The following is an 18,938-nucleotide window of genomic DNA, read 5'->3' as shown; positions in this document are numbered from 1 at the left end:
AGAGAGAGAGAGAGAGAGAGAGAGAGAGAGAGAGAGAGAGAGAGAGAGAGAGAGAGAGAGAGAGAGAGAGAGAGAGAGAGAGGCGGGGGAGACACGGAGAAAGAGAGAACTGGGGAAGGACAGAAAACGAGTAAAAAAGCGAGGAACGAATGGAGATATCAAGGAATAAAGGAAGAAAGTACTTTACGAGTAAGTCAGTAATTGAGTGAACTCACCATCCCATGCCATTTTTAAAGTTGTCAATAACCCCTTAGGATCTTCTTTTACGCCACTATCATGTCCCTTTCCCCGTCAGCTGTAAGATTTAGAATGATCTATCTCCCTCAGTCATATAGTACTCGAACCCCTCTGTTCTGGAACCAGCCTGGTGTGTTTAAAACCATTTGTGCCTGCAGATGCAAGCTTCAGCTCTTGGACCCTGGCTCCATAGTGGTGGAGAGAGTCACCAAGCCCCGGGCTCAGTATTCCCGCCTCCAGTTATCCCTCTGTTCTCCTGCTAATCTCTTAATCGTGTTGCCTATTCACGCTTGGGAGCTCTCACTCTCTCTGCCTCTCCACTCTCCTTCCTTTCTCTCTCACTCTCCCTCTCCCCTCTCTCCTCCCCACTCTCCTTATTCCCACTTTCGACGCCACATACCAAGCCTTCGAAAATTAAAAGCCTATCAACATCTTAGGGTTATTTTTGAGACGTATATCTCTATATTCCATTCATCTGGGCTGTAGGAGTCTCGAACCGCGGACCCCACGCGTGTGAGGCCGAAGCTCTATCGACTGGGCTATGAGTAGACTTTAAAAAGGAAAGTTTCCAGAAGCAGCATCCTGGATACTACTGAAATCCAGAGGAATTAGTCCACGTCCTATAAATTACCATCCACACCGCCGGGGAACAAACATTCTATACACCTGTTGTGTGTATTTCCACGGAAGTGTGGATAACAATTTATGTATCTCGTATACTTAAAAAGAGTACATCTCTTACAGAGTACATAAAGAGTACATAAAGCTATAAATGCCAAATCGCTTCCGTTTAAAACTGAGTAGTTAACCATCTTTAGCAATAGGAGGAGGCCTAACCCTGGCTGACCTGGTACTCACTTGGGCAGCGGTTCCTTGGTGTGACCTGACCCTGCCTGACCCTGCCTGACCTGGTACTCACTTGGGCAGCGGTTCCTTGGTGTGACCTGACCCTGCCTGACCTGGTACTCACTTGGGCAGCGGTTCCTTGGTGTGACCTGACCCTACCTGACCTGGTACTCACTTGGGCAGCGGTTCCTTGGTGTGACCTGACCCTACCTGACCTGGTACTCACTTGGGCAGCGGTTCCTTGGTATGACCTGACCCTGCCTGACCTGGTACTCACTTAGGCAGCGGTTCCTTGGTGTGACCTGACCCTACCTGACCTGGTACTCACTTGGGCAGCGGTTCCTTGGTGTGACCTGACCCTGCCTGACCTGGTACTCACTTGGGCAGCGGTTCCTTGGTGTGACCTGACCCTATCTGACCTGGTACTCACTTGGGCAGCGGTTCCTTGGTATGACCTGACCCTGCCTGACCTGGTACTCACTTGGGCAGCGGTTCCTTGGTGTGACCTGACCCTGCCTGACCTGGTACTCACTTGGGCAGCGGTTCCTTGGTGTGACCTGACCCTGCCTGACCTGGTACTCACTTGGGCAGCGGTTCCCTGGTGTTATTGAGGACCTGGTCTTCCACCGGGGGAGGATCTTTGCCAGTTTGGTCCGTACTCAGCCATATCTGAAGACGAGGCACCTGGAAATAACGGAATAGTAAACATTTTACATTCAAACATATTAAATTATATGCGGCTTTCGACATCCAGAAACGAAACACGCATTAAGGGCACATGTTAAGTGGAGAGGCGCGGACTAGCGAGCGAGGCCACTCGTGTTAGCTAGAGACTAGCTAACACGAGGATGACTAAGTTGACACTAGGCACTAAGACCTCGCTCCTATTGGGGGGGTGAGAGAGAGAGAGAGAGAGAGAGAGAGAGAGAGAGAGAGAGAGAGAGAGAGAGAGAGAGAGAGAGAGAGAGAGAGAGAGAGAGAGAGAGAGAGAGAGAGAGAGAGAGAAAGAGAGAGAGGAGAATGGGAGTGTGGAAGGAAATGAAAATTAAATTAGGGAAGAGAGAGGGGGTAAAACATTAAGGGAAGGGGATCAGTGTTAAGGAAGGGGCAGGCAGGAAAGTCAAGAAGAATGTTTGGAGGAAACACTGTGCGAGAAGATGAGAACTGGAATGAGGGGATGAGAGAAAGTGGAATAAAGGGAGACAAGGGGAGAAGGAGAAAGGGGAGAGAAGAGAAGACGGAGGTGGACTTACGCAGTTGAAAGGGGAGGTGACTGAAGCTGGTGGAAGGGTGGGTGTGTGTGTGTGTGTGTGTGTGTGTGTGTGTGTGTGTGTGTGTGTGTGTGTGTGTGCGTGTGCGTGCGTGTGCGTGTGCGTGTGTGTGTGTATGTATGTTCATTCTTGACAAAGTGAGGTTGGAAGAGGAATGTGGGGATAGTTGAGAGGGTAATGGAAGGTTATTGGAGAGAGGAGAAAAGGTGTTGGCGAAGCCTCAGAGACTGAGCGTTGTTCTTCCCGCGTGTAACTACCGTTGACATGACAGGTCATCACCTGTTGGTATTGTACTTGCGATAACCACGTCCACCATCGTACACAACACGTAATGCACAATTAGAAAGTAAAATTTCGAACGACTGAATTTGGACAAACCTGAAAAGGTTTCGTATTTATATTGCTAATAAAACCTAACCTAACCTAACCTAACCTAACCTATCTGAGGCCTAATATAGTACATGTCGAGTTCTCCTCGGCTCTTCTGCCATATTTCCTCGTTCTTACTCAACCGGTTTCTCTTAATTGTTGTTCAAACTGTTTATTGCCGCTAGTTCTTAACTTCCATTCTATTTCAACTCTCGTGGCCCAGTCAAATGGCCAGTGAAATGTATATATTCTGAAACTTCAGTGACAGGCTGCCTTACTAACCACAGATATATTAGGAACTTTTGACCCAAATCCGGATTCCAGCAACTTGAAGACAACTTTCCCTAATCTGTAAGCCCGGGTTCGAAGCCCATAAACTTGGGTTCAAGAGTCGGGTTCAGAGGAGAGGAATGTGGAGGAGGTGGTGGTGAGGGTGTAATTTAGGTTGACTGCTTGCCTGCACGCAAGGGGCCGACCACTGCTGCCTTTAACAAGCACACACAACATACATACCTGTGCACAAGGGCAAGTTCAACCACTTCCGAGAGCACACGCCAGCGCGGAAAAAAATTAGTAGTTACAGTTGATTGACAGTTGAGAGGCGGGCCGAAAGAGCAGAGCTCAACCCCCGCAAGCACAACTAGGTGAACACACACACACACACACACACACACACACACACACACACACACACACACACACACACACACACACACACACACACACACACACACACACACACACACACCTTCCTGGAGCCAAGTTCGGAACACAGGAGAATGTTCCAAAGTTTTCGAATGTTCAAAAAGTTGGAACAAAAGTTGGAGGACTGACTGGCGTCTCCGCAGGTCAACCCGCCAACCAATTTATCGCACCAAATACGATTTTCTCTTCCGTTTTCAGAAATGAACCTATGGCGGGCTCTGCGAGGTGGCGCCGGGGGTACGATAATCATTCATATTCCTTCCTTTACACCAAGACAAATCTGTTTACAACAATTATCAAATTTGTGTAATTATTTTGCTAAATATGTACGAATTTATCGCTGGGTCTAATACAGGAAATTAAAACCCGTATCAGGAAGAAATTCAAATCTGATTTAGGCGACATCTAAACCGTTATCACAGAATTATTTCTTCCCGAAGCAAAATTATGAATTTGCCATCTTAGGTGAATATTACAGCATTGATTTATTAAATGATCAGTTGAAGTAGCCGTGAGTCGTTTCGATTTTAGCGGAAATTCTGGATGATTCCAAGAGGTGCTGGCGGTGGGTGGATACATGGGGCCAAGAATGGGGGGGGGGAAGTATGCGACATACGCCGTCACACACACTTCAGACAAGATGTTACCCTCGAAGTAAGTGGACGTGCCATCACCTCCTCCTACAAGTAGTCTATAGCTTGAAAAAAGTAAATATATTCCCCCTCTACATCACTTCTACACTATAACCCCCCCCCCCCAACCAATCCTATCATATCCTATACAACCTAGACTTAGCCTTGCCTAGCCTTGCTTAGCCTCGCTTAGCCTTGCCTAGCCTAGCGTAACCTAACTAAAATTAGATAAAATATTGGATTATATAATGTGCAGGAGGCGAGTATGACGTCAAACCAAGTGTTGAGGCCGGCTCAGGCCTGGACCATACTGCCTTCTGCACGGTCTCCAGGGTGGGATTTTCAGCCAGACGGCCGCCACTCTGGGGGTGTTAGTTTGCCGTTCTCTTCCCCCCAAAAACGAGGCAAATCACTTAAAAACAGAAGGATTAGGGAAGCTGAACCGATGCCGGCCAGGTGCAAGCTGGCACTGACCTGGGGCCAGATTCACGAAAGGACTAACGAACGTGTACATCTTTCCTCAATCTTTGACGGTTGGTGACATTTATTAAACAGTTTACAAGCATGATAACGTCCCATTTAACTGCTGTTATTGTTATAGACAGCCTCCTGGTGCTTCGGAGGTCTTTAACTGTTTAATAACTGTAAACAAAGCCGCCAAAGATTGAGAAAAGATGTACAGGTTCGTAAGTGCTTTCATGAATTTGGCCACCTGGTCTTAGGCCTCACCAAGCAATTACCCCCCGGGTGTTAGAGTAATTACCTATGATGTTGTGAAGCAACAGCTCCTTCCGGTACAATTGTGTAGATATTGGATTCAGATTTGCAAGTTTTCAATGCAGGTTTCATTACGCGCACCCATACTGAAACTAATGGTCTTAGTTACCCCTTAAATTTTACTGATAGAAAATTATTACTGACAGTAAAATTATTACTGATAGAAAATGGGTTCCAAGTGCAATTATTGGACAATACCAAGATGAATAGACATGACAGAAACCTAGTCTATTGTACATATAGATCTATGGATAGATCTATACAACTGTCAGACCACAAAGGAAGAATTGAAACGGTTATTTCCTCATGTACATTCGTATTTAATAATAAATCTTCAAAATGGTCTATTATTAAATACGAAAGCACTTAAGGAAATTCCTGTTTCGATTCTTCCTCCGTGGTCTGACACCGTCACATTTTTCATCAAGTGTTAATTTTGGTGATTTACACACACACAGATCTATATGTATATAGATCTATCCGTATTTTGTATAGTGAAAACCTGGCGTTTTCAACACAATGTATATATTAGGTTTCTGTTCTGTACAAAATAAACATTAATTTTCAAGAAGCGGCGCGTAGGAGGGACATGAGGAGGACTTAAGACCAGAGAGAACATGGAGGGGAGGTGGAGGAGTTCTCCAGAAGACGAAGGCACTTATACCCAGAGACGTGTGTGGCAGGGGGCGAGGCCCCCCACACATGTCGATACGTTATTAATCGTGTGTGTGCGTGTGTGTGTGTGTGTGTGTGTGTGTGTGTGTGTGTGTGTGTGTGTGTGTGTGTGTGTGTGTGTGTGTGTGGTTTGATCCTGTGAGCTATTCCTCACTACGGAGAATAATCCTTAGAAAGCAATAACCTTGTTGCCCCATCATCTTTATCCTCGGTCACACCGCTAGGTCAGTGCCAGGGGTGTGCGCGCGCGCTGGGGGTCAGTGCCAGCTGGGACTGCTTAGGGTCACGTGGATGTCAAGGTCAGGGGAGGTGGTGGGAGGGGGGGGAGTGATCTCACCATTGTTCTCAAGCCCGTCATCAGTTCATTAATAAAACTACTGTTAGTACTACCAGAACTACCACTACGCAATTACCACTCCGCAATTTCCACTACCACTCCTAATGCAACGATAACTACAACCACCTGTATTCCTACCACAACACCAATAAACACATTACCACAACTACTATTGTTTATGTCACTATGTAATCACAATTTACTAACAACTATTGCCATGGTTGTGGGTAACTCACACGGCCGTCCAGAGGGCCAAAAGCCATAATATAACATTATTAGCCCTACTCCGCGGTGGTAGCTTTACAACACCTCTCTCTCCACCAATCACAATTAAACTCGGTTGGTTAACGAGGCTCCTGATTGGTGGAGCGTGCAGCCAGGTCATAAACATTGCCCAGTTTCCAGACTCTCCCCGCCAGCTATGCGCGATGCCAACTTATTTCCGGCTTGCACGCGCATGCATACAATGTCCTGGTCTATGGCGGGAGAATTGCAAACAGAAAAAGGGGATGACAACACAATTGACTTCCTTGGGTACGTGCCCAAGACCACCTACGTCCAAACTATGACGGACCATGAGCAACAAGCCAGGAATTAACAATTGGCACCTTTAAGAAAAAACTAAATCAAGAGTATGGCTGACACAGATGAAAGAGAAGCGGCGTAACTGCAAAGAAATGAGAAATAATTATTTCAACAATAAACCGTAGATGATGTATTGGCTAATGTAACCGAGATCCTATTTACAGCCAAAATAATTTATGCTCATGTCTAACCTTCGCTTGAAACAATCCACCAATCCCGCGTTCGTCACGTTACCGATAATGTGTTCCATACATCTACAACTGTTGTTCCCAAAAGAATATTCTTGTCTTTTTGCGAGTCTAAACTTACAAAATTTTTAGCCACTGGATACAAAATGGGTAAGTTTAAGCTTCAGAAAGCCTTTAGTATACATTAGTTTGGCGAAAGTATTGCAGATATATAGAACAAATTACCGGGTAACAGACGCAGGATTGTTAGATTGTTTCAAGCGAAGGACAGATACTTCCGTGAATAAACTGGGAAGTAACCAGGAGAACACAGCTAGGACCAGTTTCTATTACCAGTTCTCCACTTGTGTGTGTCAGTCATCTAGCATAATTGGACTCCACATGTCACTGTTTGCGGATAATGCAAAACTGCTCAGACGAATCAGAGTGATACTGCAGAACGCCACAAGAGGACCTGGACAAACTGTAGGGCTGACCTGAATAATGGCTGCTCGACTTCAATCCAGATAAATGTAAGGTAATGGGAGTGTGGTTAGTGAAAAGACCACAAGGCTAGTGCAAGATGAGGGAAAGACGCCTTTTAGAATAAGAAAAGGAAAATAACATAGAAACCACAACGCCAAGCCGGTCTACAGAGTCACATGCTAACAGAATCGCATCAGCGGTATATGCAAAGCTGGCAAACATTCGAGTAAAGTTAACAAAAGAAGGCACCAAGCTGGGGAGACTATGTAGCACCATCAAATGTGCGGATATTCAAAAGGCGCTAAATATCACTAAGGATGCCAATACGAGAACAACAACGCATAAGGCGAACGATATCAAAGGTACCGGATTCACCAAGGATTCTATCGAGGGACAAGGGACCGCGAGGGACGGTCAGAAAGCAAAAGACACGTTCGTCCTGGAAGTCTGGACATTCAACAAGGATATGCACGACTGTAAGAGGGACAATGCTGTTTGGACAACAAGGAGCAGGGCGGCGCGCCATTAAGTGTTCGTGAGTTAAGCGCGTATGGTCAATACGCAACCTCGCCAGAGCCGTTTCCCATCGCCGGTTACGGTATTAAGAGGAAGGCCATGGGGGGGGGGATACTACCCCTAAGAGCACGCAGTTTGTTACCAGAAACAGAAGACCAATGACCCTGCCAACGGGTAAAGATGGAGAAATGTTTAACCGGGTAGAAGTCTAAATAAGGAACACCTTTACGGGAGATGGGACAAGTGCACCTGGCCTCCTTAGCGACAGCATCCGACCGCTCATTTAAGGACACGCCAATATGGCTGGGAACACAGCAAAATTAAAATCTGCTGGCAATAAGAAACAGCCAATGAAACATTAGAGTAGTTTTCGGTAAATTGTAAAGAGATGCATTCAAGGCAAGGAGACGTATGTTGGAGCATGCAGTAATGTCAGAAAACTCCTACCTTCAATAGCCCATAATAATGGAGGATGCTTAGACCTATACCATAATGGGGTCAGAAAGTGTGGTCATAACTCAAAAGCTTTAAGACGAGGACGAAGAGCTGGAGCTCACTCCTCGAAACATTGACGAATGATGAAGATTAAGCCACCCCAAGAGGTGGCACAGGCATGAATAGCCCGGAAGAATCCTTGAAAACAAAATTGTTTCCCTTATACTCCATCACTTCCCCAGACGCGGCCCGTCATTTTTCCCTCTTCATCTTCCCCCCCCCCTCTCCTCTCCCCCCCTGCCTCCCTCCCTCTCTCCCCCTCCTTCTCCCCCCTCTGCCTCTCCTCTCTCCCTCCCTCTCCACACTCTCTCCCCCCTCCTCCCCTCTCTCTCTCGTCAACGGTTCCTGGTTAATCTATTCCGATACTGGGCGGGGATCTATGTAAATGAGGAGCTCGCTTACCTGACACTGGCCAGACAGGTAAGCTGCAAGTTAATACGAGACAGGTGAGAGAGAGAGAGACTCAGGTGAGACTCGGGTGAGAGACTGAGGAATAGCAAGGCATGAGTGGGAGGGAGGAAAACGAGACGCGCGCCCACACCCACACACAAACACACACACACACACACACACACACACACACACACACACACACACACACACACACACACACACACACACACACACGTGTGTGTAACAGAACTGCCTATATATTTAACTTAACCCTTCTAAGCTGACCTCGACCCCCCTCCTGTGGTGGTGGTGTGGGATTGGCTACACAAGACTGGATAACATAGCCGAGTTGTAAAGTAACTGCACCTGGTGTTGGGGGGACGTGCATGGTGACCAAGCAGCGCTGTGGCGTCAAGTGTGGCAAAACAAGGAGAGTTTTAAGCATAGTCAAGGCTTAAGGGCACAGGCCAAACCTCCAATTAAAATCTCTTGCGTGGGCCCAGGATATTTGAACGACGTTGGAGTCTGGACGAGTCAACTGTAGGGGCCAGAAATGTCGTCGTTTCAGGGCAGCAAAGATATCGTACCGGCCGGCAGGGTGAGCACAGGAGAACCATCAGTGTGGCGGTAAAGGTCAGACGCGTAGGTGTGTGCAATAGGTAAGACGATATATATTTTTTGTGCAGTTGTAATGGTCGTGTTGCAGCTCTGATGAGACACAATTGACTGAGCCGTGTGCAGGCGTCGAGGTCACCAGGACACACACACTTCTCATCCCCAGGTCACTAGAAATAGATCATCTTGACAGGAATGATCGTTGAAGCGATGTCACCATAGCGATCAGGTCCAAAGGAACCACGTGAAGAGCATCTTGAACGAATGTCAGGGACATCTTGATGGTCCAGTGATGCTGGAGGCTTGTGGAACCTTTATTGAACCCCCCCCCCATACGACCTTGACCAAGCCACTATGGACCTTAATGTCAGTGGTAACTGAGGAATGGAGTACTGAGGTGTACCCTGTACTAGTGTAATGAATTTCAGTGGCAATATTATACAATTTTTTTTAAATAACACATGGGGGCAATTACAATAAGACAAGTCTACGGGAAGCACCAGCCACGTTTCAGTATCAGCGAAGGTCAGGTTTGGCGAGTGAGCAAATGCCGTGTTCTTGTTGTTGTTGTTGTTGTTATAGATTCAGCAACTTGGAACAAAAAGTTCAAATTAGCACGGGCTATGGTGAGCCCGTAGTGGACTGTCTGCCGAGACTATATATATATATTCCATAGACCAGATGAGAGAAGGTCGAATGGTGACCTCGTGGTCCTCCCTGGGTCATGGCAACACCGCTAGCAACACCCTTCACACACGGCCAAACATACTTTACATCTATTTATTGTATCATTAACCTCGTCTATTTCATCTATTTATGCCTTTCCATTGGAGACTTTCAGCGCCATGGAGAGGGGGGACCTGCTGCCTGGGTAACAGCTTCTCCCCCGTATCAACCTACCCTGGCTTTGCGCCCTGGTGAGGTCACTCCAGACCGACAACCAGAGCGCAACTCCATAGTCTCCTGAGACTGATGGATGCTACTACTACTACTACTACTACTACTACTACTAACCTAACCGGTTGCAGTACTTTCCCCCAGTAATAAAGCGCAATACAGGCCACAGCTATCAGAACATTCCCCCCCCCCCACACCATACCATACCACTCCAATATTGGCACAGTTACAGCACCCACAATCACCACATTTGTCATTTGATCGTGAACTGCCTTAGTTTAGGCGAGTCCTCAGGTGCATTCTCAATTATGCTTACAATTCCTTTATTTGTAACTAGTTTTCTTGCGTTTATGCGAGTACTAAGCATTTGTTTGGATTAATATCTGATGTAACTTTTTAAAACCGACCATAAACATAAATTGCCAAACAATACGCAACCGCTTGGCCCCGGTCGGTACAACAAAGACCATGTTTCTTGCAGGTCGGCGTTCGATCCCTGACGGCCCAAGTTATTGCACACCATTCCTTCCCTCCGTCCTCATAGCCAACCGCCTCTCCTATCCTATCCTGGTAACCTTTCCATAACCTCTCTCTCTCTGTGCTATATAGTCACACTGGGTTAGTGCTTGCCCCTCTATTGTTTACATGACCCCTGCAGCTTTATTCTATCACTGTTCAGAACAAAACATACTTTTGTTCTGAGTTGTTAATCAAGAAACAGGAATACTGACATTTAATTAAAAATATGAAAAACCATTCCGTGTGCTGTGGGAGTTTACGTGAGTTTTAAAACATAAATTTGAGGAATCTAGAGCATTTAAATATTGCGTTTTTTTCAGAGATAAAAGTATTTGTTATTTTATAAAGGGAGGAGTGTGTGCTCGTAGGCAATGCAGTCTGCCCGAAATATTGGGACACACACAAGCCTGTCACCGTGCTCTTGTGCACATATATAGTCTGCCACAATACCCAGTGTGAACTTTGTTCGGATAAAGGCCACAGACATTTGTTAAACAAGTGTGTTGACTATAAAAGTAAAGCGCCACGTTTACAAACATGACTCCCTCGAGCAAGTAAAGCAACTTGAAGCAATTATTTAAGCTGAAGGCCTAGTCGAACCACAGGGGAGGGCCACCACAACTTGATAAAACACGCCACACGTTTCAAATATCACATAATTTATCTCTAACTTGTTTCCTCATTAACATAACCATAAACTCAGGTCAGCAATATGAAGTTAACAAGTCGAGAGTGCTATCATCGCCTGGAGGATCAACATCTCTGCAACATTCAACAAGTCTTGCTGTGTACGGGCGAGAGCGATCCACTTTACGCTATCGCCAACAGTGTGCCGATTTGGGAAGCACCACGACTCCCCATCCTCTCCTCCACACAATTTTGTGTCTTGCCGCAAGTGGCTTGGTTTGACACGTGATCTTTAATGTCTTAGTTCCACTTCTGTGGCTGTTTGAGCACTCTGGCTGTCGTATTTGGCGAGTAGTTCTGGCTAGGAATCGATTCGGTCACACAGCGTGTGTGTGTGTGTGTGTGTGTGTGTGTGTGTGTACTCACCTATATGTACTCACCTATATGTGCTTGCAGGATCGAGCATTGACTCTTGGATCCCGCCTTTCTAGCTATCGGTTGTTTACAGCAATGACTCCTGTCCCATTTCCCTATCATACCTAGTTTTAAAAGTATGAATAGTATTTGCTTCCACAACCTGTTCCCCAAGTGCATTCCATTTTTCTACTACTCTCACGCTAAAAGAAAACTTCCTAACATCTCTTGTGTGTGTGTGTGTGTGTGTGTGTGTGTGTGTGTGTGTGTGTGTGTGTGTGTGTGTGTGTGTGTGTGTGTGTGTGTGTGTGTGTGTGTGTGTGTGTCATCCCAGCGTCGCTCTAATATGGCCATATTCACCGCTGTAATTTCCGTTGTGTTCTACTTTGAACTTTGGGAGTTCAAATGATATAATAAGCGCCCGGGAGGTCTCTGTCTCTTGATCTCTTGATCTCTCGGTCTCTCCCTTCGCGCGCGCGCGCGTGTGCGTGTGTCAGAGAGTCAGTCAGAGAGTCAGTCAGAGAGTCAGTCAGAGACGTGCGAGTGTCAATGTCTATCACACTTCCATTTATATTTACTAATTCGATCTAATTATTCCATTCTGGGAACGATCCATTTCTCTCCTTGTAACAGACGTCCCTCTCCGTCTCTTCTACGACCATCTACACTATTGGCTTGTTACTCCTCCTCCTTCTCCTCCTCCCCCCCTCCGTGTTGTTGCCATTCTTCAGTTAATTAAACAAAAAATATATTTATTTTGAATCCGAGTAAGTGGAGGTGGCCGGCGGAGCGGGGCAGCGCCGGGCCACGTTAAAGGGGGCCCTCACTGCTGGCGCTGTTGTGCAGGGTGAGGGATGGTGAGGGAGGGGGGGGGGGGGGAGGGGGGGAAGAAGGGAGGAGGACGGGGAAGAGGGGAGGAGGGGAAGGGAAGGAGGGGCGAGGGAGGGGGGAGGTGGTGGTGGTGGTAGTCATGGAAAAGAGGAGGTAGAAGTCAAGAAGGAGAGCTTGGAGAAGAGAATTTTCTTAAGAAGAGAGATTTCTTCACAAACTTTATAGACAGCGTATCATCGAGGTCACTAAGAACTGACCCCCCCCCTCCCCTCTAAGCCCGTAAGCTGAAAACTCAAGCGAGAGGTTGAATAATAACCCGGTCACTAGATTTGCCACCCGGTCCAAAACGCAAATGCTTAGCCCAGTTACAGCAACATACGCGCCCAGCCAGCCTCCTGGCCTAGTGAGGGGCAGATGTACAGCAAACGTTAATATGACGCTGCTTCTATGTTCAACAAATACATCGTAGTTTTAACGGATTGGTCGATTCTGTCAAAATTGCGACTTATTAGCCGTTATCGCTACCTGGTATTAAACGACCAGTAACGCACTGACTGAAAGATTCATAGAATATAATATTTAAAGCTATCAGATCGATATATCCTATCAGAATGACGCATAGGCAGCCATTATAACTTAAGACTGTCATCTGCCAGCAATTTAGCTCTAACTGTCCCTTTTTTCTAAGGATCTCCACGTGGCAAGCAAGTGCTTACCACGACGGCTGATATGAGGGGTATCAACCACCATTACAAGCACTTGTTCGCATCCGGAACAATGTTCCGTATGTCTGAAGAATCAAAAAATGGAGCCAAGTTATCAAATACAAGCTCTGTGTCGATAACCAAGAATGAGATGGCGCCACCTTCGCCTTGTCATTATCAGGTACACCATTCACAATCATTCTCTCACACCCTTAAACACACACCGCTCCAAGCCCGGGGCCAGATTCACGAAAGCACTTACGAAAGCGCTTGCGAACCTGTCCATCTTTTCTCAATCTTTGGCGGCTTTGTTTCCAATTATTAAACAGTTAATGAGCGCCGAAGCACCTGGAGGCTGTTTATAACAATAACAACAGTTGAATGGGAAGTTTTCATGTTTGTAAACTGTTTAATAAATGTAACCAAAGCCGGCCAAGATCGAGGAAAGATGTACACGTTCGTAAGTGCTTCCGTAAGTGCTTTCGTGAATGTGGCTCCTAGCCTTCCTGCCGCCCCCAACACACTTCACCTGGATATGGAACCCTGCGAGCAATAAAATAAAAAAGTGCACAAGAAAAAAATAGGGTAAAGATCATATTTGCTAACAAGACAAGTGGTAACAGTAATTATCAAAAGACGGCACTAAACCGAAGGGAAGGAAAATGATGAATATGAATGAAGGAAAAGTAAGAAAGAGGGAGAGGAACAATGAAGAGGAAATATAGCCCACAGAACTGCCGCCACTTATATAAAAGAACGATAAATGGGGCTGCCGTGGCGCTCTCCAGATGTGTGGGAGGGAGAGGGAAGGAGGAAGAGAGACAGAGACAGAGAGAGATATATTGGCATTAGAGATGCTGGCAGAACTCACCCGGACGAGCTTGCGTTCCTCCCTGCGGAGTCTCTCTGGGAGCTCCAGAGTCTTGTTATGAAGCGTGTTCCAGAAGTTTGACCGCTTGAGGCTAAGACTCAGACCTCGCCTTCCTCTCTCCCCCTTTTTTCCCGCCTTTTCCACCGCTCCACTCTTGTTGCTGACCTTGTCCGCCTCTTTGTTGACCAGCTTGTCCTTGGTAGAGTCTCTATTGACCATCTTTTCCTTCGTAGAGTCTCTATTGACCAGTTTGTCCTTGGTAGAGTCCCTATTGACGAGCTTGTCCTTGGTAGAGTCCTTGAGTTTGTTCTTGAAGTCGGCATTCCTAGTGTCCATGTTGGTTGTCTTGGAACGAGCCAGGTCATTGTAGTGCTGGACCTGGGTCAGCTCACACGACCCAGCGCCCTCCGAGGTCAGGTCGTTGAAGATCTTGGTGGTGGTCGCCGTGGTGTTGGTGATGACGGTGGCGCTGCTCTTGTAGGTAGCGCCACCACTAGTGGTGGTGGTGGTGGGTGGTATTTACAAAGAGCTTGTTGATGGCGACGATACGAGTCCGAATGATTGAGTAACTGCAAGGTGTTGATGGAGACCGGCGGATATGTTTATACCAAGGTTGTGATGGTGGTGAGTTTGTGGGTTGGTGGTGAGTTTGTGGGTTGGTGGTGCTGCTGGTGGTGGTGGTGGTGGTGCTGCTGCTGCTGCTGGAGGAGTTGCTGGTGGTGGTGGTTGTGCTGTTGTAGGTGCTTGTGCTGTTGGTGGTGGTGCTGTTGGGTGGTGGTGGTGGTGGTGCTGTTGGGTGGTGGTGGTGCTGTTGGGTGGTGGTGGTGGTGGTGCTGTTGGGTGGTGGTGGTGGTGGTGCTGTTGGGTGGTGGTGGTGGTGGTGCTGTTGGGTGGTGGTGGTGGTGGTGGTGGTGCTGTTGGGTGGTGGTGGTGCTGCTGCTGGTGATGCTGGTGCTGCTGGTGCTGCTGCTGCTGCTGCTGCAAGTGAAGCACGTAAGCTGCTGTCAACACGTTTGTCTTCACCCCAGCTGTGTCATTCTGTCCGGTGGCTGTGCCAGGTGCCAGTGTCAGGTGCCAGTGCCAAGTGGTTCCCCCCCTCGCCCCACTCACAGCCTCTCACTATCTGAGTACCTCCTGACGCCCCCGTGTGGAGGTCTCACCAAAGTGACGTGTGACAGGGGTCATGGGTCAGGCAGTGACCCGTGTGACTGTCACTTAGCGTTGACAGGCAGTCACAGATGCAGCCGTTACGCAGATGCCCATCAACTGCCGGCACCTGTCGAGGAGAGAACAAAATCACTAATACAAAGCACAAAATAAGGAACAACATGACATTCAACAATCACCACATATCATGACGTCCCACAACATATCTGTGACAGGTGTCATGGCGCCCTCAACGCCACCTTGAGGACGAATGAGGCATTAACAAAAATGCCTCAGTCTTTCAAGAGTCTTTATCTCGCTTCCGGCACCTGTACCACTAAAATATAATCCAGGCCACGCATTCACAAACGTCAGATATGCCAATTATACCAGTAATTTGAAATTAAAAAGGAGGAGCCAGTTTCCATTGCTTCGACACGATGTATATGATCCAGGTTCAATCCCTCCTAATGAGAGAAATTGGCTAAATTCACCTGTATAAACGACAATGGGAGAGTTAATGGAATGTTCTAAATTACCGTATAAACTGTTTTAAAGGTTCCGTTGGGTTTAAAAGCTCTGATACTCCACAAGGGTCAAACTGGTATATACATGTTCTGTGACTCTACAGGAGCATAAGGCTTGGCTCTATTGTTTAGGGGATTGAACAGACATTGTTTTCGGCCCCTTGGTCACAAGAATCCTTCGAGCGTCCTCCAGACCTTAAGTATACTAAGAAAACAAAGAAGATGGATAACACAGAGCCAATTAGTCTACGACTTTTTTATCTGCTCCGAAAACAAGAAGAAACTACTAGTTCACTCTTGAGCTCTATCTCGACAGAGATCAAAGCAGGAAACTTACCAAAATGTGCAAAAGCACATTTTGTAACAATAAAGACGTTATAAATAATAATAAAAAAGCCTGCCTTAGAAAACCAAGAGATAAACATAAGACAGGATAAACAAACTAAGACAGGATACACAGGCCGCGATCCAACCTCATCCAGAAGCAGGTGTAAACACTAGTCCTACATTACTAATATACTCTGTCAGTGAGGAGGAATCTAATAGACAGGACGGACCATCGGTTGCGTTAACGGGCCGGGAACTACAGCCTGTATCATCGGACCTGAAGAAGGAGGGCCAACAGGCCACAGTGGCCCCTCCTCTCCAAGACCTGAGGGCCCGCAGTCACCCCCACAAGAGCGTGGCGCCAGCAGGGGGATGAATTATTCCTTACAAGTGTACGAGGCGAGTGAGGAGGATGATAGTGGACGCTGGAGTCCGTCCCTCTCGCAAACTTAAACAGATAAGCACACATATGCAAGGAGATGTATGCGTTGGGAACAGACAGATCAGAGCCGCGTATCAGATGTTCCTGTTACATTACCAGTGCCAGGTGTGTGGCACCACTTGTGACGCGGATACAACTTGCAAGAGTGCCAGGCACCGATGCCACTCACATTCATTGGCCAGGGATCCACATGCGGCATCATACCTTACCCCAGCATGCTGGAATGACAACACCTTTCTCCATTCTTACGTCAACATTAAATGTACACACAGTATTTGACTGTTCTCTCGCGAAGCTGAAAACTGTCCAATGACCTACAATTAACTCATACCGGATACGATACGAGTTAACTGACCAATTAGATAACTGTGGAAACGGACAATTAAAACCCCTCCAAACGCCACACGTCAAGGGGGTGTATATACACACTGAAATGTATTCCCTACTGTCCTGTGTACTGGCCCCTTGCTCCTGACGCCACATGGCCAGAAGCAGCAGGAACATACGACGCTCTGGGGAGTCAACCGCCGCTGTGGGAGTCTTGTGTCCACAGCGAGAGTTCTCAATGATGGACGTTGTTGTTGTAGATTCAGCTACTGGGAACAAAAAGTTCCAAGTAGCACGGGTTATGGTGAGCCCGTAGTGGGCTTACCCGGCACAGGAGCGGGGCTGTAACCGAGGAATGATGGACGATATTGCTGGCTCTAATATTAAGGACCATTCCTTCGCCTCAGAGCATCTATAACGATCTTAACAGCATCTCGCCATGGTTAATATACACCGTCCTCAATCTAAATTGCCGTAAAACATGCTTATATACTTAAGGCAATGCTAGCGAGGCGAGATCCAACTTTATGAATGTGTATGATTACTCTAAATATATAAATCAACATGGAAGTATTAAATAAGGTTGAGGCAGCATACATGTAAGAAATAAATCAGAATATAATGTTCTTAGGATAGCAGTGGTATGAGAACTGACTTATGTCTGTTTATGAAAGTTTTTCCCACACATTAATAGGCCTATATTACACATTTTACATCTTAACTGCTACTCGCTCATACACTCAATCAAAATTTACCTTAAACCTTAACTATTATAAGTATAATGAAGTAGGTTGGGTGTTTAATTTCAACCCCGTTACTATGACTTACTGTACACAAGTATAATGCATATTCAAGAAAAAAATACAAGAAAATATGAGAGAATTAATGGAATTCGCAGGTAATCTCAGTTGGGACAAAGTTTATGAAGCGAGGTTTGGGAACTGCCAAAACGCCTCCGGTATTTAGCAAGATAAACTTACGCCGAAGTTGAATACTTTACGCGCAGTCCAAGCTTACGAAAGCTAGCGAGGAAGTGCTAGGCACTTTACACTTTTATGCTTTTGATTTTACTGGCTTGCCCCCCCCCCCTTCCCCCCTGCCCTCTGGACAAAACTGATCTCGGGGCCTTAGTATAGACACAGCGGGCTGTCTCAACCTCTTTAGCCTAGTCGACTCTTGACTAGGCCGGAGTATCCTGGCACCTTTGAGCTAGGCCGGGCTGGTCTTGCGAGAGGTGCGAGATACCCAGAGGCATGGTGGTGTGAATGGTCAACAATGTGGTGTTTGCAGCGGCGAGAGCGCGGCAACTTCGACGACGCGGGCCTCTGACCCGAAGAGCGGGACAGGTGGGCTTCGACGTGTTCAGGACACACCACTAGATAATGCACCAGTGAACGTTGTCGGGGTCTCCCCTCCAGCCCAGCCTCTCTACACACCGTAGTGAAAAAGAGCAACACGGGCCGTACACACACACATGGACCGTGGCACAAAAACACACGTTTTGTGCCATTTATTTTGTAAACAACACGTCAAAGAAGGCCGCAACTAAATCTAAACTAGACCTCTTATAGGACTTATACAGACGTATACACTTGTATGTTGACCAGACCACACACTAGAAGGTGAAGGGACGACGACGTTTCGGTCCGTCCTGGACCATTCTCAAGTCGATTGTCTACTTGAGAATGGTCCAGGACGGACCGAAACGTCGTCGACCCTTCACCTTCTAGTGTGTGGTCTGGTCAACATACTTTAGCCACGTTATTGTGACTCCTCGCCTGCATACACTTGTACGTCCTTTAGACACCTAAACACCTAGACCTTCCAGACATCAAGTACCTTTTCAAGCCATTCTGCACAGCTTTTGTTAGACCAATACTGTGAAAAATATGCAGCACCGGCCTGGAGTGCCAGAAGACGACAGGTAAGAGGAAGAAGCATCACGTAGTCTAACAGATGGTTCCCTTTAACAGTAGCGGCTGCCTTAGTATTAATATATAAGGTGGCGTCAGTCACGGGCTTCCTGCCACTGTGTTGGTCTCTCCACACTCCTGGTCTCTGGTGGTCTCTCCCGACGGCTCCTGGTATTCCAGGGGGCCTGGTACCGGTTGGTCTTCAATGGTTTTAGACAGTGTCCGGCCAGATACCTGACTAGAATACAGCAGTATCTGGCCAGGGACTCATTACAGTCACGTGGAGA

At 47.0% G+C, this 18,938-nt stretch overlaps 1 pseudogene; it reads right to left on the bottom strand.

Annotated features, from left to right (window-relative positions):
* Window positions 1-18,938, bottom strand: part of LOC123765469 (uncharacterized) — a 95,484-nt pseudogene that overhangs the window by 24,165 nt on the left and 52,381 nt on the right.

Source organism: Procambarus clarkii, chromosome 30, assembly GCF_040958095.1.
Source record: "Procambarus clarkii isolate CNS0578487 chromosome 30, FALCON_Pclarkii_2.0, whole genome shotgun sequence".
NCBI classification, from domain to species: Eukaryota; Metazoa; Arthropoda; class Malacostraca; order Decapoda; family Cambaridae; genus Procambarus; species Procambarus clarkii.
The sequence above is the reverse complement of the archived record's forward strand: the minus strand, read 5'-3'. Positions and strand labels throughout refer to the sequence as shown.